The following is a 12,252-nucleotide window of genomic DNA, read 5'->3' as shown; positions in this document are numbered from 1 at the left end:
CTGAGGGTCTCACACACATGTACACACTGAGGGTCTCACACACATGTACACACTGAGGGTCTCACACACATGTACACACTGAGGGTCTCACACACATGTACACACTGAGGGTCTCTCACACATGTACACACTGAGGGTCTCTCACACATGTACATACTGAGGGTCTCACACACATGTACACACTGAGGGTCTCACATACATGTACACACTGCGGGTCTCACACGCATGTACACACTGAGTGTCTCACACGCATGTACATACTGAGGGTCTCACACACATGTACACACTGAGGGTCTCACACACATGTACACACTGAGGGTCTCACACACATGTACACACTGAGGGTCTCACACACATGTACACACTGAGGGTCTCACACACATGTACACACTGAGGGTCTCTCACACATGTACACACTGAGGGTCTCTCACACATGTACACACAGAGGGTCTCACCCACATGTACATACTGAGCGTCTCATACGCATGTACACACTGAGGGTCTCACACGCATGTACAAACTGAGGGTCTCACACGCATGTACACACTGAGGGTCTCACACGCATGTACACACAGAGGGTCTCACACACATGTACACACTGAGGGTCTCACACACATTTACATAATGAGGGTCTCACACACATTTACATACTGAGGGTCTCACACACATGTACACATTGAGGATCTCACACACATGTACAGACTGAGGGTCTCACACACATGTCCATACTGAGGGTCTCACACACATGTCCATACTGAGGGTCTCACACACATGTACATACTGGGTGTCTCACACATGTTCATACTGAGGGACTCACACATGTACATACTGAGGGTCTCACACACATGTACACAGTGCGGGTCTCACACACATGTACATACTGAGGGTATCACACACATGTACACACTGAGGGTCTCTCACACATGTACACGCTGAGGGTCTCACACACATGTACACACTGAGGGTCTCACACACATGTACATACTGAGGGTCTTACACACATGTACACACTGAGGGTCTCACACACATGTACATACTGAGGGTCTCACACACATGTACATACTGAGGGTCTCAGACACATGTACACACTGAGGGTCTCACACACATGTACATCTTGAGGGTCTCACGCACATGTACACACTGAAGGGCTCACACACATGTACACACTGAGGGTCTCACACACATGTACACACTGAGGGTCTCACACACATGTACATACTGAGGGTCTCACACACATGTACATACTGAGGGTCTCACACACATGTACAAACTGAGGGTCTCACACGCATTTACATACTGAGGGTCTCACACGCATGTACATACTGAGGGTCTCACACACATGTACATACTGAGGGTCTCACACACATGTACACACTGAGGGTCTCACATACATGTACACACTGAGGGTCTCACACGCATGTACACACTGAGTGTCTCACACGCATGTACATACTGAGGGTCTCACACACATGTACACACTGAGGGTCTCACACACATGTACATACTGGGTGTCTCACACATGTACATACTGAGGGACTCACACATGTACATACTGAGGGTCTCACACACATGTACACAGTGCGGGTCTCACACACATGTACATACTGAGGGTATCACACACATGTACACACTGAGGGTCTCTCACACATGTACACGCTGAGGGTCTCACACACATGTACACAATGAGGGTCTCACACACATGTACACACTGAGGGTCTCACACGCATGTACACACTGAGGGTCTCACACACATGTACACACTGAGGGTCTCACACGCATGTACACACTGAGGGTCTCACACACATGTACACACTGAGGGTCTCACACACATGTACACACTGAGGGTCTCTCACACATGTACACACTGAGGGTCTCACACACATGTACACACTGAGGGACTCACACGCATGTACACACTGAGGGCCTCATACGAATGTACACACTGAGGGTCTCACACGCATGTACAAACTGAGGGTCTCACACGCATGTACACACTGAGGGTCTCACACGCATGTACACACAGAGGGTCTCACACACATGTATACACTGAGGGTCTCACACACATTTACATACTGAGGGTCTCACACACATGTACACACTGAGGGTCTCACACACATGTACAGACTGAGGGTCTCACACACATGTCCATACTGAGGGTCTCACACACATGTACATACTGGGTGTCTCACACATGTTCATACTGAGGGACTCACACATGTACATACTGAGGGTCTCACACACATGTACACACTGAGGGTCTCACACACATGTACATACTGAGGGTCTTACACACATGTACACACTGAGGGTCTCACACACATGTACATACTGAGGGTCTCACACACATGTACATACTGAGGGTCTCACACACATGTACACACTGAGGGTCTCACACATTTGTACATCTTGAGGGTCTCACGCACATGTACACACTAAAGGTCTCACACACATGTACACACTGAGGGTCTCACACGCATGTACACACTGAGGGTCTCACTGGCATGTACATACTGAGGGTCACACACATGTACATACTGAGGGTCTCACACACATGTACATACTGAGGGTCTCACACACATGTACATACTGAGGGTCTCACATACATGTACACACTGCGGGTCTCACACGCATGTAAACACTGAGTGTCTCACACGCATGTACATACTGAGGGTCTCACACACATGTACACACTGAGGGTCTCACACACATGTACACACTGAGGGTCTCACACGCATGTACACACCGAGGGTCTCACACACATGTACACACTGAGGGTCTCACACACATGTACACACTGAGGGTCTCTCACACATGTACACACTGAGGGTCTCACACACATGTACACACTGAGGGTCTAACACACATGTACACACTGAGGGTCTCACACACATGTACATACTGAGTGTCTCACACGCATGTACACACTGAGGGCATCATACGCATGTACACACTGAGGGTCTCACACACATGTACACACTGAGGGTCTCACACGCATGTACACACAGAGGGTCTCACACGCATGTACAAACTGAGGGTCTCACACTTATGTACACACTGAGGGTCTCACACGCATGTACACACAGAGGGTCTCACACACATGTAAACACTGAGGGTCTCACACACATTTACATAATGAGGGTCTCACACACATTTACATACTGAGGGTCTCACACACATGTACACACTGAGGGTCTCACACACATGTACAGACTGAGGGTCTCACACACATGTCCATACTGAGGGTCTCACACACATGTACATACTGGGTGTCTCACACATGTTCATACTGAGGGACTCACACATGTACATACTGAGGGTCTCACACACATGTACACAGTGCGGGTCTCACACACATGTACATACTGAGGGTATCACACACATGTACACACTGAGGGTCTCTCGCACATGTACACGCTGAGGGTCTCAAACACATGTACACACTGAGGGTCTCACACACATGTACATACTGAGGGTCTTACACACATGTACACACTGAGGGTCTCACACACATTTACATACTGAGGGTCTCACACACATGTACATACTGAGGGTCTCACACACATGTACACACTGAGGGTCTCACACACATGTACATCTTGAGGGTCTCACGCACATGTACACACTGAAGGGCTCACACACATGTACACACTGAGGGTCTCACACGCATGTACACACTGAGGGTCTCACACGCATGTACATACTGAGGGTCTCACACACATGTACATACTGAGGGTCTCACACACATGTACAAACTGAGGGTCTCACATGCATTTACATACTGAGGGTCTCACACGCATGTACATACTGAGGGTCTCACACACATGTACATACTGAGGGTCTCACATACATGTACACACTGCGGGTCTCACACGCATGTACACACTGAGTGTCTCACACGCATGTACATACTGAGGGTCTCACACACATGTACACACTGAGGGTCTCACACACATGTACACACTGAGGGTCTCACACGCATGTACACACCGAGGGTCTCACACACATGTACACACTGAGGGTCTCACACACATGTACACACTGAGGGTCTCTCACACATGTACACACTGAGGGTCTCACACACATGTACACACTGAGGGTCTCACACACATGTACACACTGAGGGTCTCACACACATGTACATACTGAGCGTCTCACACGCATGTACACACTGAGGGCCTCATACGCATGTACACACTGAGGGTCTCACACGCATGTACAAACTGAGGGTCTCACGCGCATGTACACACTGAGGGTCTCACACGCATGTACACACAGAGGGTCTCACACACATGTACACACTGAGGGTCTCACACACATTTACATAATGAGGGTCTCACACACATTTACATACTGAGGGTCTCACACACATGTACACACTGAGGGTCTCACACACATGTACATACTGAGGGTCTCACACACATGTACACACTGAGGGTCTCACACACATGTACATCTTGAGGGTCTCACGCACATGTACACACTGAAGGGCTCACACACATGTACACACTGAGGGTCTCACACACATGTACACACTGAGGGTCTCACACGCATGTACACACTGAGGGTCTCACACACATGTACATACTGAGGGTCTCACACACATGTACAAAATGAGGGTCTCACACGCATTTACATACTGAGGGTCTCACACGCATGTACATACTGAGGGTCTCACACACATGTACATACTGAGGGTCTCACACACATGTACACACTGAGGGTCTCACATACATGTACACACTGAGGGTCTCACACGCATGTACACACTGAGTGTCTCACACGCATGTACATACTGAGGGTCTCACACACATGTACACACTGAGGGTCTCACACACATGTACACACTGAGGGTCTCTCACACATGTACACACTGAGGGTCTCACACACATGTACACACTGAGGGTCTCACACACATGTACACACTGAGGGTCTCACACACATGTACATACTGAGCGTCTCACACGCATGTACACACTGAGGGCCTCATACGCATGTACACACTGAGGGTCTCACACGCATGTACAAACTGAGGGTCTCACACGCATGTACACACTGAGGGTCTCACACGCATGTACACACAGAGGGTCTCACACACATGTACACACTGAGGGTCTCACACACATTTACATAATGAGGGTCTCACACACATTTACATACTGAGGGTCTCACACACATGTACACACTGAGGGTCTCACACACATGTACATACTGAGGGTCTCAGACACATGTACACACTGAGGGTCTCACACACATGTACATCTTGAGGGTCTCACGCACATGTACACACTGAAGGGCTCACACACATGTACACACTGAGGGTCTCACACACATGTACACACTGAGGGTCTCACACGCATGTACATACTGAGGGTCTCACACACATGTACATACTGAGGGTCTCACACACATGTACAAACTGAGGGTCTCACACGCATTTACATACTGAGGGTCTCACACGCATGTACATACTGAGGGTCTCACACACATGTACATACTGAGGGTCTCACACACATGTACACACTGAGGGTCTCACATACATGTACACACTGAGGGTCTCACACGCATGTACACACTGAGTGTCTCACACACATGTACATACTGAGGGTCTCACACACATGTACACACTGAGGGTCTCACACACATGTACATACTGGGTGTCTCACACATGTACATACTGAGGGACTCACACATGTACATACTGAGGGTCTCAAACACATGTACACAGTGCGGGTCTCACACACATGTACATACTGAGGGTATCACACACATGTACACACTGAGGGTCTCTCACACATGTACACGCTGAGGGTCTCACACACATGTACACAATGAGGGTCTCACACACATGTACACACTGAGGGTCTCACACGCATGTACACACTGAGGGTCTCACACACATGTACACACTGAGGGTCTCACACGCATGTACACACTGAGGGTCTCACACACATGTACACACTGAGGGTCTCACACACATGTACACACTGAGGGTCTCACACACATGTACATACTGAGCGTCTCACACGCATGTACACACTGAGGGCCTCATACGCATGTACACACTGAGGGTCTCACACGCATGTACAAACTGAGGGTCTCACACGCATGTACACACTGAGGGTCTCACACGCATGTACACACAGAGGGTCTCACACACATTTACACACTGAGGGTCTCACACACATTTACATACTGAGGGTCTCACACACATGTACACACTGAGGGTCTCACACACATGTACAGACTGAGGGTCTCACACACATGTCCATACTGAGGGTCTCACACACATGTACATACTGGGTGTCTCACACATGTTCATACTGAGGGACTCACACATGTACATACTGAGGGTCTCACACACATGTACACAGTGCGGGTCTCACACACATGTACATACTGAGGGTATCACACACATGTACACACTGAGGGTCTCTCACACATGTACACGCTGAGGGTCTCACACACATGTACACACTGAGGGTCTCACACACATGTACATACTGAGGGTCTTACACACATGTACACACTGAGGGTCTCACACACATGTACATACTGAGGGTCTCACACACATGTACATACTGAGGGTCTCACACACATGTACACACTGAGGGTCTCACACACATGTACATCTTGAGGGTCTCACGCACATGTACACACTAAAGGTCTCACACACATGTACACACTGAGGGTCTCACACGCATGTACACACTGAGGGTCTCACTGGCATGTACATACTGAGGGTCACACACATGTACATACTGAGGGTCTCACACACATGTACAAACTGAGGGTCTCACATGCATTTACATACTGAGGGTCTCACACGCATGTACATACTGAGGGTCTCACACACATGTACATACTGAGGGTCTCACATACATGTACACACTGCGGGTCTCACACGCATGTAAACACTGAGTGTCTCACACGCATGTACATACTGAGGGTCTCACACACATGTACACACTGAGGGTCTCACACACATGTACACACTGAGGGTCTCACATGCATGTACACACCGAGGGTCTCACACACATGTACACACTGAGGGTCTCACACACATGTACACACTGAGGGTCTCTCACACATGTACACACTGAGGGTCTCACACACATGTACACACTGAGGGTCTCACACACATGTACACACATGTACATACTGAGCGTCTCACACGCATGTACACACTGAGGGCATCATACGCATGTACACACTGAGGGTCTCACACGCATGTACAAACTGAGGGTCTCACACTTATGTACACACTGAGGGTCTCACACGCATGTACACACAGAGGGTCTCACACACATGTAAACACTGAGGGTCTCACACACATTTACATAATGAGGGTCTCACACACATTTACATACTGAGGGTCTCACACACATGTACACAGTGCGGGTCTCACACACATGTACATACTGAGGGTATCACACACATGTACACACTGAGGGTCTCTCACACATGTACACGCTGAGGGTCTCAAACACATGTACACACTGAGGGTCTCACACACATGTACATACTGAGGGTCTTACACACATGTACACACTGAGGGTCTCACACACATGTACATACTGAGGGTCTCACACACATGTACATACTGAGGGTCTCACACACATGTACACACTGAGGGTCTCACACACATGTACATCTTGAGGGTCTCACGCACATGTACACACTGAAGGGCTCACACACATGTACACACTGAGGGTCTCACACGCATGTACACACTGAGGGTCTCACACGCATGTACATACTGAGGGTCTCACACGCATGTACACACTGAGGGTCTCACTGGCATGTACATACTGAGGGTCACACACATGTACATACTGAGGGTCTCACACACATGTACAAACTGAGGGTCTCACATGCATTTACATACTGAGGGTCTCACACGCATGTACATACTGAGGGTCTCACACACATGTACATACTGAGGGTCTCACATACATGTACACACTGCGGGTCTCACACGCATGTAAACACTGAGTGTCTCACACGCATGTACATACTGAGGGTCTCACACACATGTACACACTGAGGGTCTCACACACATGTACACACTGAGGGTCTCACACGCATGTACACACCGAGGGTCTCACACACATGTACACACTGAGGGTCTCACACACATGTACACACTGAGGGTCTCTCACACATGTACACACTGAGGGTCTCACACACATGTACACACTGAGGGTCTCACACACATGTACACACTGAGGGTCTCACACACATGTACATACTGAGCGTCTCACACGCATGTACACACTGAGGGCATCATACGCATGTACACACTGAGGGTCTCACACGCATGTACAAACTGAGGGTCTCACACTTATGTACACACTGAGGGTCTCACACGCATGTACACACAGAGGGTCTCACACACATGTAAACACTGAGGGTCTCACACACATTTACATAATGAGGGTCTCACACACATTTACATACTGAGGGTCTCACACACATGTACACACTGAGGGTCTCACACACATGTACAGACTGAGGGTCTCACACACATGTCCATACTGAGGGTCTCACACACATGTACATACTGGGTGTCTCACACATGTTCATACTGAGGGACTCACACATGTACATACTGAGGGTCTCACACACATGTACACAGTGCGGGTCTCACACACATGTACATACTGAGGGTATCACACACATGTACACACTGAGGGTCTCTCACACATGTACACGCTGAGGGTCTCAAACACATGTACACACTGAGGGTCTCACACACATGTACATACTGAGGGTCTTACACACATGTACACACTGAGGGTCTCACACACATGTACATACTGAGGGTCTCACACACATGTACATACTGAGGGTCTCACACACATGTACACACTGAGGGTCTCACACACATGTACATCTTGAGGGTCTCACGCACATGTACACACTGAAGGGCTCACACACATGTACACACTGAGGGTCTCACACGCATGTACACACTGAGGGTCTCACACGCATGTACATACTGAGGGTCTCACACACATGTACATACTGAGGGTCTCACACACATGTACAAACTGATGGTCTCACATGCATTTACATACTGAGGGTCTCACACGCATGTACATACTGAGGGTCTCACACACATGTACATACTGAGGGTCTCATATACATTTACATACTGAGCGTCTCACACGCATGTACACACTGAGGGCATCATACGCATGTACACACTGAGTGTCTCACACGCATGTACAAACTGAGGGTCTCACACTTATGTACACACTGAGGGTCTCACACGCATGTACACACAGAGGGTCTCACACACATGTAAACACTGAGGGTCTCACACACATTTACATAATGAGGGTCTCACACACATTTACATACTGAGGGTCTCACACACATGTACACACTGAGGGTCTCACACACATGTACAGACTGAGGGTCTCACACACATGTCCATACTGAGGGTCTCACACACATGTACATACTGGGTGTCTCACACATGTTCATACTGAGGGACTCACACATGTACATACTGAGGGTCTCACACACATGTACACAGTGCGGGTCTCACACACATGTACATACTGAGGGTATCACACACATGTACACACTGAGGGTCTCCCACACATGTACACGCTGAGGGTCTCAAACACATGTACACACTGAGGGTCTCACACACATGTACATACTGAGGGTCTTACACACATGTACACACTGAGGGTCTCACACACATGTACATACTGAGGGTCTCACACACATGTACATACTGAGGGTCTCACACACATGTACACACTGAGGGTCTCACACACATGTACATCTTGAGGGTCTCACGCACATGTACACACTGAAGGGCTCACACACATGTACACACTGAGGGTCTCACACGCATGTACACACTGAGGGTCTCACACGCATGTACATACTGAGGGTCTCACACGCATGTACACACTGAGGGTCTCACTGGCATGTACATACTGAGGGTCACACACATGTACATACTGAGGGTCTCACACACATGTACAAACTGAGGGTCTCACATGCATTTACATACTGAGGGTCTCACACGCATGTACATACTGAGGGTCTCACACACATGTACATACTGAGGGTCTCACATACATGTACACACTGCGGGTCTCACACGCATGTAAACACTGAGTGTCTCACACGCATGTACATACTGAGGGTCTCACACACATGTACACACTGAGGGTCTCACACACATGTACACACTGAGGGTCTCACACGCATGTACACACCGAGGGTCTCACACACATGTACACACTGAGGGTCTCACACACATGTACACACTGAGGGTCTCTCACACATGTACACACTGAGGGTCTCACACACATGTACACACTGAGGGTCTCACACACATGTACACACTGAGGGTCTCACACACATGTACATACTGAGCGTCTCACACGCATGTACACACTGAGGGCATCATACGCATGTACACACTGAGGGTCTCACACGCATGTACAAACTGAGGGTCTCACACTTATGTACACACTGAGGGTCTCACACGCATGTACACACAGAGGGTCTCACACACATGTAAACACTGAGGGTCTCACACACATTTACATAATGAGGGTCTCACACACATTTACATACTGAGGGTCTCACACACATGTACACACTGAGGGTCTCACACACATGTACAGACTGAGGGTCTCACACACATGTCCATACTGAGGGTCTCACACACATGTACATACTGGGTGTCTCACACATGTTCATACTGAGGGACTCACACATGTACATACTGAGGGTCTCACACACATGTACACAGTGCGGGTCTCACACACATGTACATACTGAGGGTATCACACACATGTACACACTGAGGGTCTCTCACACATGTACACGCTGAGGGTCTCAAACACATGTACACACTGAGGGTCTCACACACATGTACATACTGAGGGTCTTACACACATGTACACACTGAGGGTCTCACACACATGTACATACTGAGGGTCTCACACACATGTACATACTGAGGGTCTCACACACATGTACACACTGAGGGTCTCACACACATGTACATCTTGAGGGTCTCACGCACATGTACACACTGAAGGGCTCACACACATGTACACACTGAGGGTCTCACACGCATGTACACACTGAGGGTCTCACACGCATGTACATACTGAGGGTCTCACACACATGTACATACTGAGGGTCTCACACACATGTACAAACTGATGGTCTCACATGCATTTACATACTGAGGGTCTCACACGCATGTACATACTGAGGGTCTCACACACATGTACATACTGAGGGTCTCACATACATGTACACACTGCGGGTCTCACACGCATGTACACACTGAGGGTCTCACACGCATGTACAAACTGAGGGTCTCACACACATGTACACACTGAGGGTCTCACACGCATGTACACACAGAGGGTCTCACACACATGTAAACACTGAGGGTCTCACACACATGTAAACACTGAGGGTCTCACACACATTTACATAATGAGGGTCTCACACACATTTACATACTGAGGGTCTCACACACATGTACACACTGAGGGTCTCACACACATGTACAGACTGAGGGTCTCACACACATGTCCATACTGAGGGTCTCACACACATGTACATACTGGGTGTCTCACACATGTTCATACTGAGGGACTCACACATGTACATACTGAGGGTCTCACACACATGTACACAGTGCGGGTCTCACACACATGTACATACTGAGGGTATCACACACATGTACACACTGAGGGTCTCTCACACATGTACACGCTGAGGGTCTCAAACACATGTACACACTGAGGGTCTCACACACATGTACATACTGAGGGTCTTACACACATGTACACACTGAGGGTCTCACACACATGTACATACTGAGGGTCTCACACACATGTACATACTGAGGGTCTCAGACACATGTACACACTGAGGGTCTCACACACATGTACATCTTGAGGGTCTCACACACATGTACACACTGAGGGGCTCACACACATGTACACACTGAGGGTCTCACACACATGTACACACTGAGGGTCTCACACGCATGTACATACTGAGGGTCTCACACACATGTACATACTGAGGGTCTCACACACATGTACAAACTGAGGGTCTCACATACATGTACACACTGAGGGTCTCACACGCATGTACACACTGAGTGTCTCACACGCATGTACATACTGAGGGTCTCACACACATGTACACACTGAGGGTCTCACATACATGTACACACTGAGGGTCTCACACGCA

The sequence above is a fragment of the Salvelinus alpinus genome, chromosome 35 (genome assembly GCF_045679555.1).
Source record: "Salvelinus alpinus chromosome 35, SLU_Salpinus.1, whole genome shotgun sequence".
NCBI lineage: Eukaryota > Metazoa > Chordata > Actinopteri > Salmoniformes > Salmonidae > Salvelinus > Salvelinus alpinus.
This window is presented reverse-complemented; position numbering follows the sequence as displayed.